The sequence below is a fragment of the Ahaetulla prasina genome, chromosome 2, assembly GCF_028640845.1.
Source record: "Ahaetulla prasina isolate Xishuangbanna chromosome 2, ASM2864084v1, whole genome shotgun sequence".
In the NCBI taxonomy this organism is placed as follows: Eukaryota; Metazoa; Chordata; class Lepidosauria; order Squamata; family Colubridae; genus Ahaetulla; species Ahaetulla prasina.
Window position 1 is genome coordinate 201,319,080 of NC_080540.1, and position 17,464 is coordinate 201,336,543.

Here is a 17,464-nt window from a genome sequence, read left to right on the forward strand (position 1 = left end):
GAGGTCTACAGTCCAAATCTTCTGACTGGAATAATTTTGGAACAAAACAAATTCTACAATGACTATCTATATAGCAGGAAATGGTTCACCACTAAGACAAGAAAAAAATTTTGTTCTCCAATTGTTTCATGTGTTGGGACACAAAATACCTCTAGTCAAGAGAAAAAAAACAGAGGGTAAGGAAAGAAAATTGGAATTTTTTTTGGTCTCATTTTTGGCTGTTAAGAAATACTTTAAGGAAACAATCTATCTCCATTAATCCTTTCCCTGCCAACTCTCACCCCAACTGATAATCTAATCCCAAAACAAACCAATGCATATCTTAAACTAATGGAATCAAGCAGTAAAAACAAAATGTGTTTCACATGACTTGACCAGAATCATTGCTTGATATTTCTCCACCTTGTAATACTAAAGAACACAGAGCAAAACAAGAAAGGAAAGGAAAGGGAAGGGAAGGGAAGGGAAGGGAAGGGAAGGGAGGAAGGAAGGAAGGAAGGAAGGAAGGAAGGAAGGAAGGAAGGAAGGAAGGAAGGAAGGAAGGAAGGAAGGAAGGAAGGAAAGAAAGAAAGAAAGAAAGAAAGAAAGAAAGAAAGAAAGAAAGAAAGAAAGAAAGAAAGACGTTTCTTCCTTTTTGCTCACAATACTCTATGCATTATAAAGTGACAGCTAAGGTACACATACATATATCTATGTATATTTAGAAACCAAACTCACTGACATAGCAGTAAAATACTTTTAGTACTTTCCAATTCACTCTGTCGAATCCAACAAAACCCCCAGTATAAGAATGTAATAACGTTTCACTTTTTAAATTACTCCCACTGAGCATTTTGTCCGAAATGCTTCGTCTTATATATGAGTGAGGCCTCCGGTAGTACATTCTAGACCAGTCCTTCTGCTAATGAAATCCATCCATATTGCTACAGGGGGACAATAAATTACAAATATTGATTCGAGAGCGACAAAAGTTTCCAAATCTCATTGGCCTGTAATTCTGGTTCTTTGCAACACTTTTGATGCCAGTTGGGTGTACAATTTATCCAAGTATCAACTGATGTCAGTGCTAGTATAATAACATCATTTTCTCCAGAAGCTGCACAAGCAATGAAACTAAGATTACACCATATATATAAAATTAATGGACAAATAGGTACATTATATCTTTGCATTTCACATAGATAGGTTAGATCAGGGGTCTCCAACTCCAGCTTAGCTGCCTGAGGAATTCTGGGAGTTGAAGTCCACAAGTCTTAAAGTTGCCAAGGTTGGAGACCCCTGGGTTAGATTGTATCTGTTGTGAGGATACACACACATACACACAGAGAGAGAGAGAGACAGACAGGCCCTCACAACAGATATAATCTAGCTTGATCTATGTCAGGGGTGTCCAAACTACGGCCCGCGGGCCAACTGCGGCCCGCGGGTCAGTTTTTATTGGCCCGCAGCAAATTCTGAAAATATAATTGAATATGGCCCGCCGCCTTCACCATTCTGCGCTGTTGCAAAGAGGGTTGGGGCAGTTCAGCCGCCGAGCAGCAGGGGGAGCTCGCGCAGCAACGGAAAGGTGGCGCCTGCGTAGCTGCGCCGCCAAAATGGGTGACTCTGAGGATGAATTTCGGTGGCGGGATCCGCTGGGGGGGCGGCGGGGGGAAGCGGCACGCGGGATAGGCACAGGCGCTGCTCCGCCACCGCCCGTCCCGTCCCAGTGCGGACTGAAGCGAGGCGGTGCCCCTCGGCTGCCCGGGAGGAAGAGGCAGCGGGAGGCGGACGGAGAGCCGTTGGTGGTTCCGGCCAAGTTCCGCTCGGAGGCCGGGCCAGGCGGGAGGCGGCCCAGGGCTGATGAGTCAGGCGGGAGGCGGGGAGTGGGGGGGAAGAGGCTGAGGGGATCGCCGCCTGGGAGCCACTGACTGCCACCTGCTCTCCGCCTAGGGACGAAGGGCCACGGAGGCCGCCGCCCCGCTGCTGCTTCAAGGGCGGAGGACGCCAGCCGCGGACTCAAGGTCCGGGCGGCCCTACTGCTTTTGGGAGGCCCCGCCCGCCCCCCGCACGCCCCCGCGCCCCACCAGCTGCGGGAAAGGGGCCCTGGCTAAGGCGAGGCCGGGCTGGCTGTGGGAGCTGAGCTCGTTGACGGGCACCCCGGGCGTAGCTGCGCCGCCAAAATGGGCGACTCTGAGGATGAATTTCGGTGGCGGGATCCGCTGGGCGGCGGGGAAGCGGCGCGGGATAGGCACAGGCGCTGCTCCGCCACCGCCCGTCCCGTCCCCGGAGTGCGGACTGAAGCGAGGCGGTGCCTCGGCTGCCCGGGAGGAAGAGGCGGCGGAGGCGGACGGAGAGCCGCTGGTGGTTCCGGCCAAGTTCCGCTGGAGGCCGGGCCAGGTGGGAGGCGGCCCAGGGCTGGTGAGTCAGGCGGGAGGCGGGAGTGGGGAAGAGGCTGAGGATCGCCGCCTGGGAGCCACTGACTGCCACCTGCTCTCCGCCTAGAGACGAAGGGCCACGGAGGCCGCCGCCCCGCTGCTGCTTCAAGGGCGGAGGGCGCCAGCCGCGGACTCAAGGTCCGGGCGGCCCTACTGCTTTTGAGGCCGCCGCCGCCCCGCTGCCCACCAGCTGCTGGAAAGGGGCCCTGGCTAATGCGAGGCCGGGCTGGCTGTGGGAGCTGAGCTCGTTGACGGGCACCCCGGGCGTAGCTGCGCCGCCAAAATGGGCGACTCTGAGGATGAATTTCGGTGGCGTGGTCCGCTGGGCGGCGGCGGGGAAGCGGCGCGGGATAGGCACAGGCGCTGCTCCGCCACCGCCCGTCCCGTCCCAGTGCGGACTGAAGCGGCGGTGCCCTCGGCTGCCCGGGAGGAAGAGGCGGCGGAGGCGGACGGAGAGCCGCTGGTGGTTCCGCCAAGTCCCGCTCGGAGGCCGGGCCAGGTGGGAGGCGGCCCAGGGCTGGTGAGTCAGGCGGGAGGCGGGGAGTGGGGGGGAAGAGGCTGAGGGGATCGCCGCCTGGGAGCCACTGACTGCCACCTGCTCTCCGCCTAGAGACGAAGGGCCACGGGAGGCTGCCGGCCCCGCTGCTGCTTCAAGGGCCGGAGGACGCCAGCCGCGGACTCAAGGCCTGGGCGGCCCTACTGCTTTGGAGGCCCGGCGCGCCCTGCGCCCGCTCCCCACCAGCTGCGGGAAAGGGGCCCCGGCTAATGTGAGGCCGGGCTGGCTGTGGGAGCTGAGCTCGTTGACGGGCACCCCGGCCGTAGCTCCTTGGGAGGCCGATCAGGTGCGTGGCTGCGGCGAAGCGTCGGGCTCTTCTCCGGGGTCCTCCCTTCCCCTTGGGGGCAGCTGAGCTGTCGCTCTTTTGCGGCGTTTCTGTCCCCGGAGCATCCCGAGGCCGAGTTCGCCTTCAATCCAAATATTACATTAAAATCAACATAACACAAACACACACGTACACAAACATAGAGATACACATGCACATATATATAACTCACACATATAGTATACTTAAGCCTAAACTGTGCATAGGGACTACCCAGACGGCTGAAAAAGTGATTTCTGACAGGTTCTCACACTTTTGACTGGTCCTCACACGTACAACTATCTTTACATTTTGCACCCTATCTTGTAACCGTGGTGAAGAGAAGCAGTTGTGAAATGAGTGATATGGTTGTTAAAAATGCTGCAATGGGCATAAATGTGAGGATGGTCATAAGTGTGAGGACTGGTCAAAAATTACTTTTTTTAGCCCTCTGAGTAGTTTCTATGCCCATAGCCACATCCACTCAGTCACATGAGCAGTTAGCCACGCCCACCAGTCACATGACCACCAAGCCACACCCCAAAATAAGCCACGCCCATTCCCCGTGGCCCGGGCCTTTGCTTATTTTTCTGTATTTGGCCCTCACTCAAAAAAGTTTGGACACCCCTGATCTATGTGAAATTCAAATACATAATGTACCTATTTGTCCATGACCATTAATTTAGGGTTATCTACTTGCATGCTTTTAAAAACTAATTTTATTAAAGATTATAATAGCAGTAGTAAAAACTGATACAAACTAATAGGTAGAAAGATAAAGTGCAACGGAAAGGGATTTTTTTTCAGGGTTTATATTAGAAGTGCGTTGTTGTTTTCCTTCTTGTTATTTCCATCTTTTGAACTATAAATGTTTTAGATCCAGGATACAAAATCTGTAAAACGAACAAACCAATGAACCAGTGGCAGTATTCAGCCGGTTCTATCCGGTTCAGGTGAACCGGTAGGGGCGACGGTGGGATGCCCCGCCCACCCACACGGACATCATAACATCCCATTTTTCCACGTTTTTGAGGCTCTGCACACGCACGGAAGCAATCAAACTTACAACAGTTTGTTTAGTGACTGTTCTAAGTTATAACAGCACTGGAAAAAAGGACTTATCATTCCTTGGCAACTGTCTCATATTTATGACAATGGCAGGAGGTCATTTGATCCCCTTTTGCTACCTTCTGACAAGTGAAGTCAATGGAGAAGCCAGATTCACTTATCAACTGTGTTACTAACTTCACAACTGCAATGATTCACTTAACAACTGTAGTAAGAAAGCTCGTAAAATGAGGCAAAACTCAGCAATAGTGTCGCGTAGGCACAGAAATGAGGTGCTCAATTGCGGTTGCAAGGCATCTAAAAAACAACAGCTCCCAATGAAACAGAGGCTCGTTCCATCCTTGTGCAAAGGCTGAGGCCACTGAAATCCCGCTTCTCCTTGGCAGTGGTTCTTTATCTTTAAAGCAGACTTGGATCAGACTAAGAGGATCTCTTTAGCTAGAAAATTGCTCTTAAACCCGGTTTGGGACTAAGTGGGGCTAAAATTGAGAAGCAGCCATTTGGATAGAGACCACTAAGCCATTCTCTCTGGCCCTGATTCAATCCTATGGATAAAGTCTCCAACTTGGCTTCTGATTCTTGTCCAGGCACTGCATTTGTCATCTGCCTTGGCACATGGACCTTGCTGCCTGCAGTTTCTACCCAGTCATGAAGGTGACCTTAAATGAGCCTCACACAAGAAGCAGTTCTAAGTCTTCTTAACTATCTGGTTTGGTTCTGCAACCCAACAAGACAGACACAGACTTCAGAGGATAATTAGAACTGCTGAAAAAAACAATTGCTACCAACCTGCCTTCCATATCTCCTTCGGGAGATAGGGCGGTATATAAATATGATTAAATAAATAAATAAATAAATAAATAAATAAATAAATAAATAAATAAATAAATGATTCTTGATGAAGGTATCTTTTCTTTTATGTATACTGACAGCGTATGCACCAAAGACAAATTCCTTGTGTATCCAATCACACTTGGCCAATAAAGAATTCTATTCTATTCTAGAATTCTAGAATATATTTGTATACTGCACAAATCAAGAAGATGGCTGTGAAAATATTTACAGACCCCTCACATCCTGGACATAAACTGTTTCAACTCCTACCCTCAAAACGACGCTATAGAGCACTGCACACCAGAACAACTAGACACAAGAACAGTTTTTTCCCGAACGCCATCACTCTGCTAAACAAATAATTCCCTCAACACTGTCAAACTATTTACTAAATCTGCACTACTATTAATCTTCTCATCGTTCCCATCACCCATCTCCTCCCACTTATGACTGTATGACTGTAACCTTGTTGCTGGTATCCTTACAATTTATATTGACTGTTTACCTATGACTATCATTAAGTGTTGTACCTTATGAGTCCTTCGGGAGATAGGGCGGTATATAAATATGATTAAATAAATAAATAAATAAATAAATAAATAAATAAATAAATGATTCTTGATGAAGGTATCTTTTCTTTTATGTATACTGACAGCGTATGCACCAAAGACAAATTCCTTGTGTATCCAATCACACTTGGCCAATAAAGAATTCTATTCTATTCTATTCTATTCTATTCTATTCTAGTCTAGTCTAGTCTAGTCTAGTCTAGTCTAGTCTAGTCTAGTCTAGTCTATTCCCAGTTTAAGGGATCCAGTTTCTAAGTAGGACACAATCAAGTTGGCATCATCCTTGCTTTTCCATAAGCGATCATCCTTGCTGTTCAATGGTTGGCTGCTACAGATTTTTCTGCTTGCTTGCTACATGACACGATTTCTAAATATGGCCCTTTGACTGGATTCTCAGGTAGGAAACCCATATGCTCAAGAGCCTGGCTCTCTGAAAAGAATGCTGTTCCTCTTGCGTTCTCTGGGGAAAAAATAATAGGGTAAACCATAACCCTTTGCCTGGAAACAACTGAAAATGGCTTAGCTGGGCACAAACTCCTTATGGCCACCCAGATGAAAATGCTGGCGCATTGACATTTATTCAAGAGCCATCAACTATTATAGCAAGAGTATCAAACTCAAGGCCCGTGGGCCAGGTGTGGCCCATAGGGTGTTTAGTTCTGGCCTTGGGGCGGGGGGGGCACCCTGGAAACAACGAAGGACCAGCCCATGGTTCCTCGGCTGGCCCAGCCCGACCGGGTGCTGATCTACAACCTAGTGGCAGCCATTTTTGCTGGCAGAATGCTGAAGGAAGCTGTCACAGCCAAAAACAGAGCTCAGTGTCCCTTGCCCTCTCCCTGGTCTCGCCTTCCTCTGCTGGAGACAGTGGATTCCCCTCAACCCTATCTGGGCCACCACAGATGCCCTCAACATGAGTGATGTCGAGGTGGCCATGCCCACCCCAGCCACACCCACTGATGCGGCCCTCAATGAAATCGAGTTTGACACCCCTGATTTAAAGGAAAATTTACCTTCAATCCCGGAAAGATACTTACTGCTTTTACTGTTCTTTCTTTACATCATTTTCCCAGAAGTTCGTAAGCCACTTCACACTGAGGCAAACACTGCACCCCAGCAAAGCAAAAATAAAAATAAGAAAATTAAGGTTTCAGCAGTTTGATATGATTGCAGATGCAGAATTCCAAGAAACCATTTAAAGGCACCGGAATGTATACCATGTCCATAGGGGAGAACAAACCAAGAATTTTTGGAATTGTTATGTTGTGTTCTTGTGTACATTTATCCTAAGTTCTCTTGGTTGTATATACAGTACATCCAAGGGTGGGAGGAATTGCCTCAAGCATGTACATTTTTACTTATGAGGCGGGAAGATTGGTCACCTTGCTGTTACGGCCCTCAGAAGTATATTTGGATGCACAGCAACAATAGCAATTGAGCTAAGAGGATAGCATCTGGCAGCCAAATTACTCTTTGTTTCAGAGGCATCCTAAAACCGAGGAGCAAATTATCCAAGAACAAAATGCGATGACATGTGGATGTGGCAGGAATACTTGTGTGTTCTTTGAAATGCCCTCCAGCCTTCTAAGATCAGGATGTCAGGCCTGGAAGCCATCGTTTGCACTAGGCCTTCAGACCTGCCACGTTTACTATTGTGGAAAACTCGGAGGAATTGCCTCAAGCATGTACATTTTTACTTATGAGGCGGGAAGATTGGTCACCTTGCTGTTACGGCCCTCAGAAGTATATTTGGATGCACAGCAACAATAGCAATTGAGCTAAGAGGATAGCATCTGGCAGCCAAATTACTCTTTGTTTCAGAGGCATCCTAAAACCGAGGAGCAAATTATCCAAGAACAAAATGCGATGACATGTGGATGTGGCAGGAATATTTGTGTGTTCTTTGAAATGCCCTCCAGCCTTCTAAGATCAGGATGTCAGGCCTGGAAGCCATCGTTTGCACTAGGCCTTCAGACCTGCCACGTTTACTACTGTGGGAAACTGGGAGGGGGAATTGTATGGAACTGGGATGATATATAGACATAATAACATTCCTTTCTCAGAAAATCAAGGATAAATTGCCCTGCACCTGGAAGGCTGGACTTGGGAGGCATCTCTAGTTGGGACAATGTTTGATTGGACCATGTGATGGACTTGTGGGTGTTGTGGGTCTTGGGCAGGGACTTGAACTTTCCTTTGGCTGAGGAAAACCTTGAAACTTTCAGATTCGGGTTTTCCCAGATATGCCAATATAACATCTCTAATAAAATGTAGCTTTGAGGAACTTCAAGCCTCGGAGTTTTATTTCGTTGGGGGTGTTACTTGGAACCCTGACACAGGATACTTTTTAGGATGGAAGGTGGACCTCCATATAGGGAGTCCTTGACTTACGATCACAGTTGAGACCAAAGTTTCTGTTGCTAAGCAAGACAGTTGTTAAGTGAGTCTTGTTCCATCTTTACTACCTTTCTTGCTGCGGCAGTTAAGTGAATTGCTAGAAGAGCTCCAAGTTCTCTTCCAATCCTGTTATTCTATGTTACATTCTGTGTGAAAAGGACCCATACCACAATTATCAAAAGCAACAGCATCAGAGAGGTTGGGAAATTTCTTAAGCTTGCTTAGCTTGTTGTAGTACCCCCTCGCAAAGATGGATTTGTTTGCCAGTCACTATTTAAACCAATTGTTTTATATAGGAGTCCTCAGACCCCACCCAGCAGAAAAAGATTGGCCCCAGAATTGAACTCACCAAATTTTGAAGTCAAGCATACCTGTTCTGTCCTCCTCCGCCTCCATCCGAATGATGGCTTAATTAGCCGGCACTATCAGCTCTGGCGGCAAAAGAGCCAGCGTCTGCCAAGAGCCCTCGTTATCTTCCACGACACTGGTGAGGCACAAACTTCAGCTCTAGTCAATCAGTGGATTTGCCTGTTACAAAGAGACACACCAGCTCTCGCTGGGGTATGGCTCCATGACTCAGCACTTCCTGGGCCTGCCCCACCCTTGCTTCTGTTGTTCCCTCCTCTCCTGCCTACAAAACCTAGGATTCAACCAAGCCTGATTGCTGTCAGCTGGGTCTGCAGGGGGGGAAAGAGTCGGGATGGAGGCCTCATTATTTCTTCCACCTGGCCTGCTTCTGGCTCCTGGAGCTGAGCCAGGGAAGCCAATGCTCCCGAGGTAAGTCCTGACGGCCTTTCCCCCTCACTGTCCAAGTCACTTTCTGGCAGGAGGGCCAGCTCGGGGGGCGCAGACACAACAGTACCATCAAGAGTGGGGAACTGCGTGAATATGGGGCAAATCCAGCTGTTCAGGGATTTCCTGACTATCACTTCCCATCCCTTCTAAATGCATTGAAATGAATGGGCCACCCAAGCTTACCAAATAAGACTATAAATATCAGGATGTACCTGATCTAAAAACGAAGACCTTCTGAAGAACAAACACTGTTTAAGACGAGGATTGCAGAAATACACAAGGGGTAACACTTTTCACACTAATCCAAGGCTGGGGAGGGGGGGAAGAGCCAGAGTTAAGGATTTGTTTAATAAGATCTGGGGTGGGGGGGAGTAAGAGCTTAAAAGCCATCTGAAAGCCCTTTCCCTTCTTCGCAACATTTCATTTGGCCCTTATCAAGGTGTGAACCTCACAATTATTGCTGCTGTTTAGGAATTGGTTTCTTTGGAAATTAGCTGAACAGAGAGCTTCAGCCTCTGAAAGACAGAGAATTTGCATATCTACATTGTGCTGTTTCTCTTGTTTTCTCTCTTTCTTTGGCGAAAAACAGGGGGACCTTTCAGGCATTGGTGATAAATATAGAGAATTATTTATAAGTCATTTGAAAAGAAATGCTACTGAAGAAACTGCAGCGGCTGCTTCACAGTCTAATTTCAAACGTTCTGAAACTGCCAGAGACTTGGCTTTTGTGCCATTGTGATGCAAAGTATCTTCAGACCAGAGTGTTGATGCATACAGGGCAGTGAGCTCCTATATGGAAATGAATACATAAATGTTCCTTTTTTTTCAGTTTAATTGTGTTCTACACTTGCTTCAAGATGCTACAACCGACAAAACTCTTGGAATAGCCTAGACCAGGAGTCTGCAAACTTGGCTGTTTTTAAGACTTGTGGACTTCAACTCCCAGAGTTACTCAGCCAGCAAAGCTGGCTGAGGAACTCTGGGAGTTGAAGTCCACAAGTCTTAAAAGAGCCAACTTTGCAGACCCCTGGCCTAGACTAAACAGCCTTTGGGATATTATTGTGTTTCACGTGAATCCTTCAACCCACACAGATGAACTGCAAATATGTTTGGGACATGTCTGTTGAAATCAGATCTACAGTCCAATCCTACTCATATTCTTTTGTTCAGATTTATTCCCATAGAAAGGAAGCCTACAATCAATTTCATTCCTGACATGCTTAAATGCTGAATACTGTAGAATCAGAATAAAATATTTAGTAAGGCAAGCTTTACATTTGGCTTAATATCATTAAGGTAATTAGTTGTTAGGCTCTGCCTAGCCTTTTTTCCATTATTTTTGGATTCCTACAATGTCCGCAATGTTCTGTAGACTTGAGGCATCATGAAAATTTTTATTCCCTACTGTGTCCCCCAAAGACTACTATGTTGGAGACACTACTAATACCAGGTAGTCCTTGACTTAACAACCATTCATTTAATAACCATTTGAAGTTATAACAGCACTGAAAAAAGTGTTTTCTGACTGTTTTTCACCCTTATAACTGTTACCGTATCCCCATGGTCATGTAGTCAAAATTCTGGTTCATATGTTTGTCAGTTGCACTGGATGCATCTGGATTGACAAATATCCGTATTCCACGATAATGTCACAGGATCCAATCTGGGTCAGTCAATGGGACCACAGTTCTTCAGAGCTTTCAGATTTGTTGTGGGAGGGAGGTCATCCTCAGGGAACTTCTTTCTACTGGAATATGTCCTGTTGACCGATATGGGGCCTGTTTCCTAAGCCTCAATCATTTCCCTTGCTAAGATTGATGGCTGAGCATGTACAAAAATAGCCAGAGAAATGATTGAAGCCTGGAAAACAGGCCCCTTGTCAGCCAACAGGAGTGCTGGTTTACTGCCAGCTTATCAGGTACTTAGGAGCAAAGGTCTTGGCAGCACAAGGAAACAACAGCCATCAACTTAATAACCAGCCATCAACACCTAATCAACAACTAAAAAGCCACACCCAATCCAGTACCCCATAAATACTATGCATAGAGTAGCCCAAAGCACACATTATGGTGAAAGAGAAGTTCCCTGAGGAAAACTCGGAAGACTAAACCTCTGGCTGATTACTGTAGTGCAGGGGTGTCAAACTCACGTCGTCATGGCAGCGTCACGTAACATATTGTGACTTTTTCCCCCTTTGCTAAATGGGGCATGGGCACAGCCAGTGCGTGACGCATCTGGCCTGTAGACTGCGAGTTTGACAGCCCTGCTCTAGTGTATGGGAAACCTTGATCATCAAATCTTGCCATGAATGCATCCTAGAATCTTAGTGGCACAGTAAGCTATCTGTAAATCAATTCCTGTGGCAAAGCGTACCTTTCATTTTATGAAGACCAAGTCTATTAAAGAATCAACTGCATCATATTAGAATTAGAATCAAAGGATTAGATTGATAGCGCCCATGAATAAGTCATTAAAGTATTTTTACACCAATACACAAATACATCAGTGTTTCTCTGTAAAGCAGCTGCTCACCAGTTTAGCTGAGATAATCAAAGGGGAGGGGGAAGAGCATTCTACGCTTCTTTGGGCTCTGGGTGTTTTTACCCTTCCAACCTGTTTACCTATAATAAATATTTCATGCTCCGTTCATTGGAAGTGCTTCACGTTAATCATGGACTGATAACTATCCTTCAAAATTATAAGAATGTCAGTGCATGCTTAAGAAATAGTGATAAGAGTAAAATGAGGTTGTGCTGAAGTCCCAAAGGTGCTTTTTCGGAAGGAAGGAAGGAAGGAAGGAAGGAAGGAAGGAAGGAAGGAAGGAAGGAAGAAAGAAAGAAAGAAAGAAAGAAAGAAAGAAAGAAAGAAAGAAAGAAAGAAAGAAAGAAAGAAAGAAAGTCTAGTTATCTTTTGAAAAAAACGTCTTTGGGACAACCATGACCTGGATGATTGAGAATCTCCATAGACATTTAGTTCCCCTGAAGACCTCCCAGATTCAGGGGAGTAGGGGGCAGTAGGGGGCAGATGTTCCTACAAAGATGAGGGAACAACCACAGGAATCTGTGCCAGGAATATGCAATAGGGTCACTCAAAGTGTGAAGGTCATCCTAGCTACCCAACTAAAGCAAGCAGACAGTGTGTCGAGCAGCAGCGGTATAGGAAGATGCTGAAGGCAGATGATCGCTTGAGTGACAAAGGCAGAAGCATGAATTCATACTGCACAGGAAAAGGCAAAATTAAATCGCTCCTGTATGTTTGGCAAGAAACCCATATGGATATAAGTTGATTGAAGTCAGTGTTGGGCTCCTCAGGTCAACAAGCTACTGAGCAAGAGCCAAAAATGGTTGGGATGGCAATTACATTCCTAAGACAGCAAGGAGCACCATTTGCATTTACTGCTGATAAGTCTGAATCTTTGGTGATAAGTGAATGTTTAAATAATTTTCATCTGGCAGAAAGATTGTACTAATACGTTTCCATTTTAAAAATGGAATGCATTATCCTGGGAAGAATCAATCAGTGTTTAGAGCAGCCTTCCAAAATATACACAGCTATCACAAAGATAGGTCGTGGGGGTTGGGAAATCAGACAATTTGATATGATTTATGGGCACAAGAAATTGCTGATACCAACAAAAAAGCAAACAGATGTAACCCTTTCAAAATAGGCTGCAAATGAGACTATGCTTTAAAAAAAAAGACAGAGACAGACATCAGTGAATTAACAAATGCTGCCTGTCACTCTATAAGGGTGGGGTTTTTTATCTCTTTTTTTCCTCTTTCAAATGAACCCAGACAAGCATCTTGGAGTGAAGCATTGAGACACCCAGTGGGGTATTTTGTTTGGATATTTTGGGAATTGGTGCCACATTTCTGAAATGGAAATTGGAGCTGTCACCAAGAATGTCACTTTTACAATCACCTCAATAAAAAAAAAACTATTCCATTTCCTAATGTCCCAGTGTTGCCTCATCAGTCTAGAGAATTCTGATAGCCACACTAGATATTAACACTGTCAGGGCCAGTTCTGGTTCTGGGCTTCAACTAAAGTAGGCTTACATTACCCATAATTCTTAGAATTCCAGAATGATCTATTGGAAGGAAAATCCAGTCCGGTTCCAAGTCAGGAGAAAGGCGCTAGAAATAAAATGGAGGCTGTCTGGGTGCAAGGAAAGAAGGTGAGCCAAACCAACTATCAGCATGTAGTTCTGGGGCAGCTGACAATGTGGTTTGACGAGTACGTGGAGTTCTGGAATTTTGTGATTGAGATTTTGCTATTCTAATGGTGGTGGCTTAATCTTATTATATCCTAAAAGTTGTGACCTGTTCTTAGAATTTGGGGGGGGGGATGTAAATTCTAAATCCCATCAGCTGGAACTGAAGGTGTTTTGTTTCTGAATAAGTTGGCCAGGATTTCTTAATGCGCACAAAATATCCATCTCTAAAGGCTTCAGGCATCTGCTGGAGGATGTTTTACTATGCAGGAAGCTCCATTTCTCCTTTGGGAAAATATAATATTCTGCCTCTTTTAATGTTCCTCAAAATATTTTATTCTTTGGGGGAGGGGGCTTCCTACAGATCTTTTCCAATCTAAAATAAAAGCCATTTATTTTATTTTTTCCGATCCAGCAACTTTATTGAGCATACCATCTGCTTGGTTTTGGTTTTGGTTTTGGTTTTTTGCAAGGAAAAATTGAACTATACTTAATGTTTTATATTAAAATGAAGAAAACATTGGACAGGTCTATATTTTAAACCTATATTTCAAGCATTCTTTGCCAGAGGGGATTGTACACTACATTAAAAAAAAAAGCACAGTAACATTAGATTAGAAATAAAATCACGAAGCTCATAGGATAAATCAGAGATGAAGTATATTAAAGTTAAATCTTTCCAAAGCCAGTTTGGTTACATAAATTTTACACAAAATGCCATTCACTGATTTAAGACAAAGAGAATCATAACTTCAAGAAATTCTGTCTCAGGTGGTTTATCAGCCAATCCAGATAAAAAAGCAAGCAATTGCATAATAAGAAACAAAATTCCAAACACAGGTATCAGATTGAATGGTTGATGCATTTTATTCCAACACTTGTTTATGTCAGCGGCCACCCAATATTTTGGGCACCGGGAACCATTTCCTTGGAGTGGTGGAGGTATGGTTTCATGTGCTGCCTACACCCCATGAATGGGGCTTCGCTAGTTTGCGCAGACTGGTTTTTGGCATGCCACGGACTGGTATCAGTCCCCAGACTGGAGGTTTGGACCAGTGGTGGGTTGCCCCCGGTTCGTACCGGTTCTATAGAACCAGTAGTAAAACTGGTGGGAGGCTCCACCCTCTGACCCAAATGTCATCAAAACTCTTCTGCGCATATGTAGAAGAGCACGCGAGCAAGCGGAACGACCGCATGTGCGCAGGCACGATGCGAACCGGTAGTAAAGGTAAGTAGAACCCACCCCTGGTTTGGACCCCTGATTTATTGATTAAGCAACAAAATGACCACATGCCCGAGTATTAATAGCCTCCTTGAAGAACCAGCAGTTTGTTCTGTGTACTTTTCTGAGGTACAAAACCCATGAAAAAAATTAAAGGGATACTATCGGTCGGTCGGTCTGTTCATCAGAAGGATCTCCCTCTGCAAGCAAACCAGAGCAGATTCAACTCTGATGTACAGGGGAAGCCAGAAAAAGAAAGATGAATTCAAAAATGGGCAGGATCCCACTGGGGGCTACAAAAAAACTGTTCTCCCCCAAATTCCTTTCTATGGGGAAGAAAATTGAACAATGGCCTGGAATACTGCTACCTTCTCCTTTCTTAAGATTCCTCTCTCTTCTTTCCCAAAGTGGCATACTGTATATGCAACCCACCCTGTGCTTCTCAGAACACACATACACACAGAAATGCAACAAGGGGAGAGTAGAATCACACATAAAGCCAACACATATGCACCAGTGGTGGAATTCAATTTTTTTTACTATCGGTTCTGTGGGCATGGCTTGGTGGGCATGGCAAGGGAAGGATACTCCCTGCAAATCTCCATTCCCTCCCCACTCCTGGGGGAAGGATATTGCAAAATCTCCATTCCCATCCCACTCTGAGGCTAGCCAGAGGTGGTGTTTGCCAGTTCTCCGAACTACTCAAAATTTCTGCTACCGGTTCTCCAGAACCTGTCAGAACCTGCTGAATAGCAACCCTGATACACACCCAGCTTGATATGGAAGAAAGTGCAGAGGTCTTCTATGGCTTCAGCTGGTAAATAATTCCAGAAGCTGTGACCTTGAATGTCTTCTCTATATGATTGCTTTTAGAGTAAATATCAGACAACTCAAACCTGGCCTTCTTTTGAATCTGTAGCGATACATCTCTAAAAATCTTATAAGTGAGGACATTATAATGCCAAATTTCTGGAGGACACTTCTGGAGGTGGAGAAAGGTGAAAATTAGGAAGGATGTAAATAATGACTGTGTCCTTGTACTAATAAGGGTGGGATGTCAAAAGGACAGAATTCAAATGTTATAGCAATTTGCTTACTTGGTACAAGGGAATGATAGGTATGTTCTTTTGCTTTGCCTTCCACATTTTAGTGGAAACAGAATAATCAAATATTGGGATCTTTTTTGCTCCTTTTACCTCCTTGTTCCTTTTTTGCTTAGAATTCATTTAGGTCTTCATTCTAGAAGAATAAACAATATGTGTGTGTTTGTGTTTGTTTCAGGGGTGAAATCCAGCAGGTTCTGACAGGTTCTGGAGAACCCGTAGAGGAAATTTTGAGTAGTTCAGAGAACTACTTCAGGGGTGGGAATGGAGATTTTGCAATATGCTTCCCCCAGGAGTGGGGAGGGAATGGGGATTTTGCAGTATCCTTCCCCTGCCACGCCCACCAAGCCACACCACGCCCACCAAGCCATGCCCACAGAACCGGTAGTAAAAAAAATTGGATTTCACCACTGGTTTGTTTGTATGTGTGGGTATGTGTGTGTGTGTGTGTGTGTGTGTGTGTGTGTTAATAGAGATTGAAATGGAGGAGGAGAAGGAGAAAGAAGGAGAAGGATAAAGAAGGAGAAAAGAGGAGGAGGGGGACATGGACATAGGCATAGATAATAAAGTGAGGGCAGAAAAAACTGTATTTTCATTATCTCTGACACTTGGAAAAGACAGAGTTTGCACAATTTGAACTGAGAAGAAGGGGAGGGTTACTGTCTAGAAGCACCTGCTATCTTCAGATATGATACGTGACTTTGTTTAATTTCATAATACAAAGTTGGATGAGAAAATTACAATTACTGAAAAACCCGATACACATCTAAAAATTGGGAAAGGACAAAACTAGCAATTAGTGGTTTCCCACACTAATTATTTTGAAAGATACCATAATTTACAGAAAAGGAAACAAATGAGAATGGTACAACTGTTCACTGTTAAAATTGCAAGCACCGAATGAGCTCGATTGCAACTGAGGTCTTGGCATTGCTTCATACCTTCTGTGTCAAGGGCAAGTACTCTGTTGTTTCTAATCAAGATGAAGACAGACAATGTGTTGTATTCTTCAGTGGGACCAGCTTATCCACCTAAATCTTTTCCAACAAATAAAGGCAGGCGTTCAGATTCAAATTTATGGAATACCCTGATCTAATGGCTAGGTAAATACCAACCATTTTTAATATTTTGCATCTGCCTTTATAGCAGGAATTTAATTCCCAGTGTCTCACTAACAGCTATGGATTCATTCAAGATCATTTTATCAAAAAATCTTACAGACTGTCAAATTCTGATTTCCTCCAGTCATAAATGACGGTATTCAGTGTTATGGGTGTCACAGAAATGCCAACCTAAATCAGATTGTGCCAGATTGGAGATAAGCAATATATAGTTCATCAAATGTTATTCAGTCATTTAGTTATCTAGCTATTAAATCTTTACCACTTTATCACTTTTCTATTTGTAAAAGCACTCAGGGCGGCTTATGGTTCTCATTCTTACCACTGGTAAGGCCATTCAAGGGATCTGCTGAAGGACAGTTGAGCAATAACTGGATAATCTGGATAAACCCGTATTTTCCATCTAAGGGCTATGTGATTAAGAATTTCATTAATACTGTAGAAAATATGGCAGGCAAAAAAAAAAATCCTAACAGAAAAATATCTTACAAAAAATTGTCCTTGCTACATAGTCAATCTTCACTTTCTTTTGGCCAGCAAATGGTACTGTTTTAGTGCAAGGCAAATCAAGTTGCGATAAATGGTGGATTTTTCTGCCGGCTGAAAAAATATATATTCCCCAACCACTCCTTCTAAAATGGGTTAAGGGAGGTGGTGAGTTTTGGCAGATAGCTACCCCAGTGGGTTCAGCCATCTGTTAAAACCTCTAACTGTGTTCTAGCAATCTTCGTCCAATCTAGCTGTCAGACCCAAATAGGAACTGTGAAGCCCAGATGATAGGCAAGATGGTTTAGAAAGGAACTGATCACCACCTGTAATGATCATGGCATTATTTTAGCCATAGCAGGCAAAACAGAACTTAGTAGTA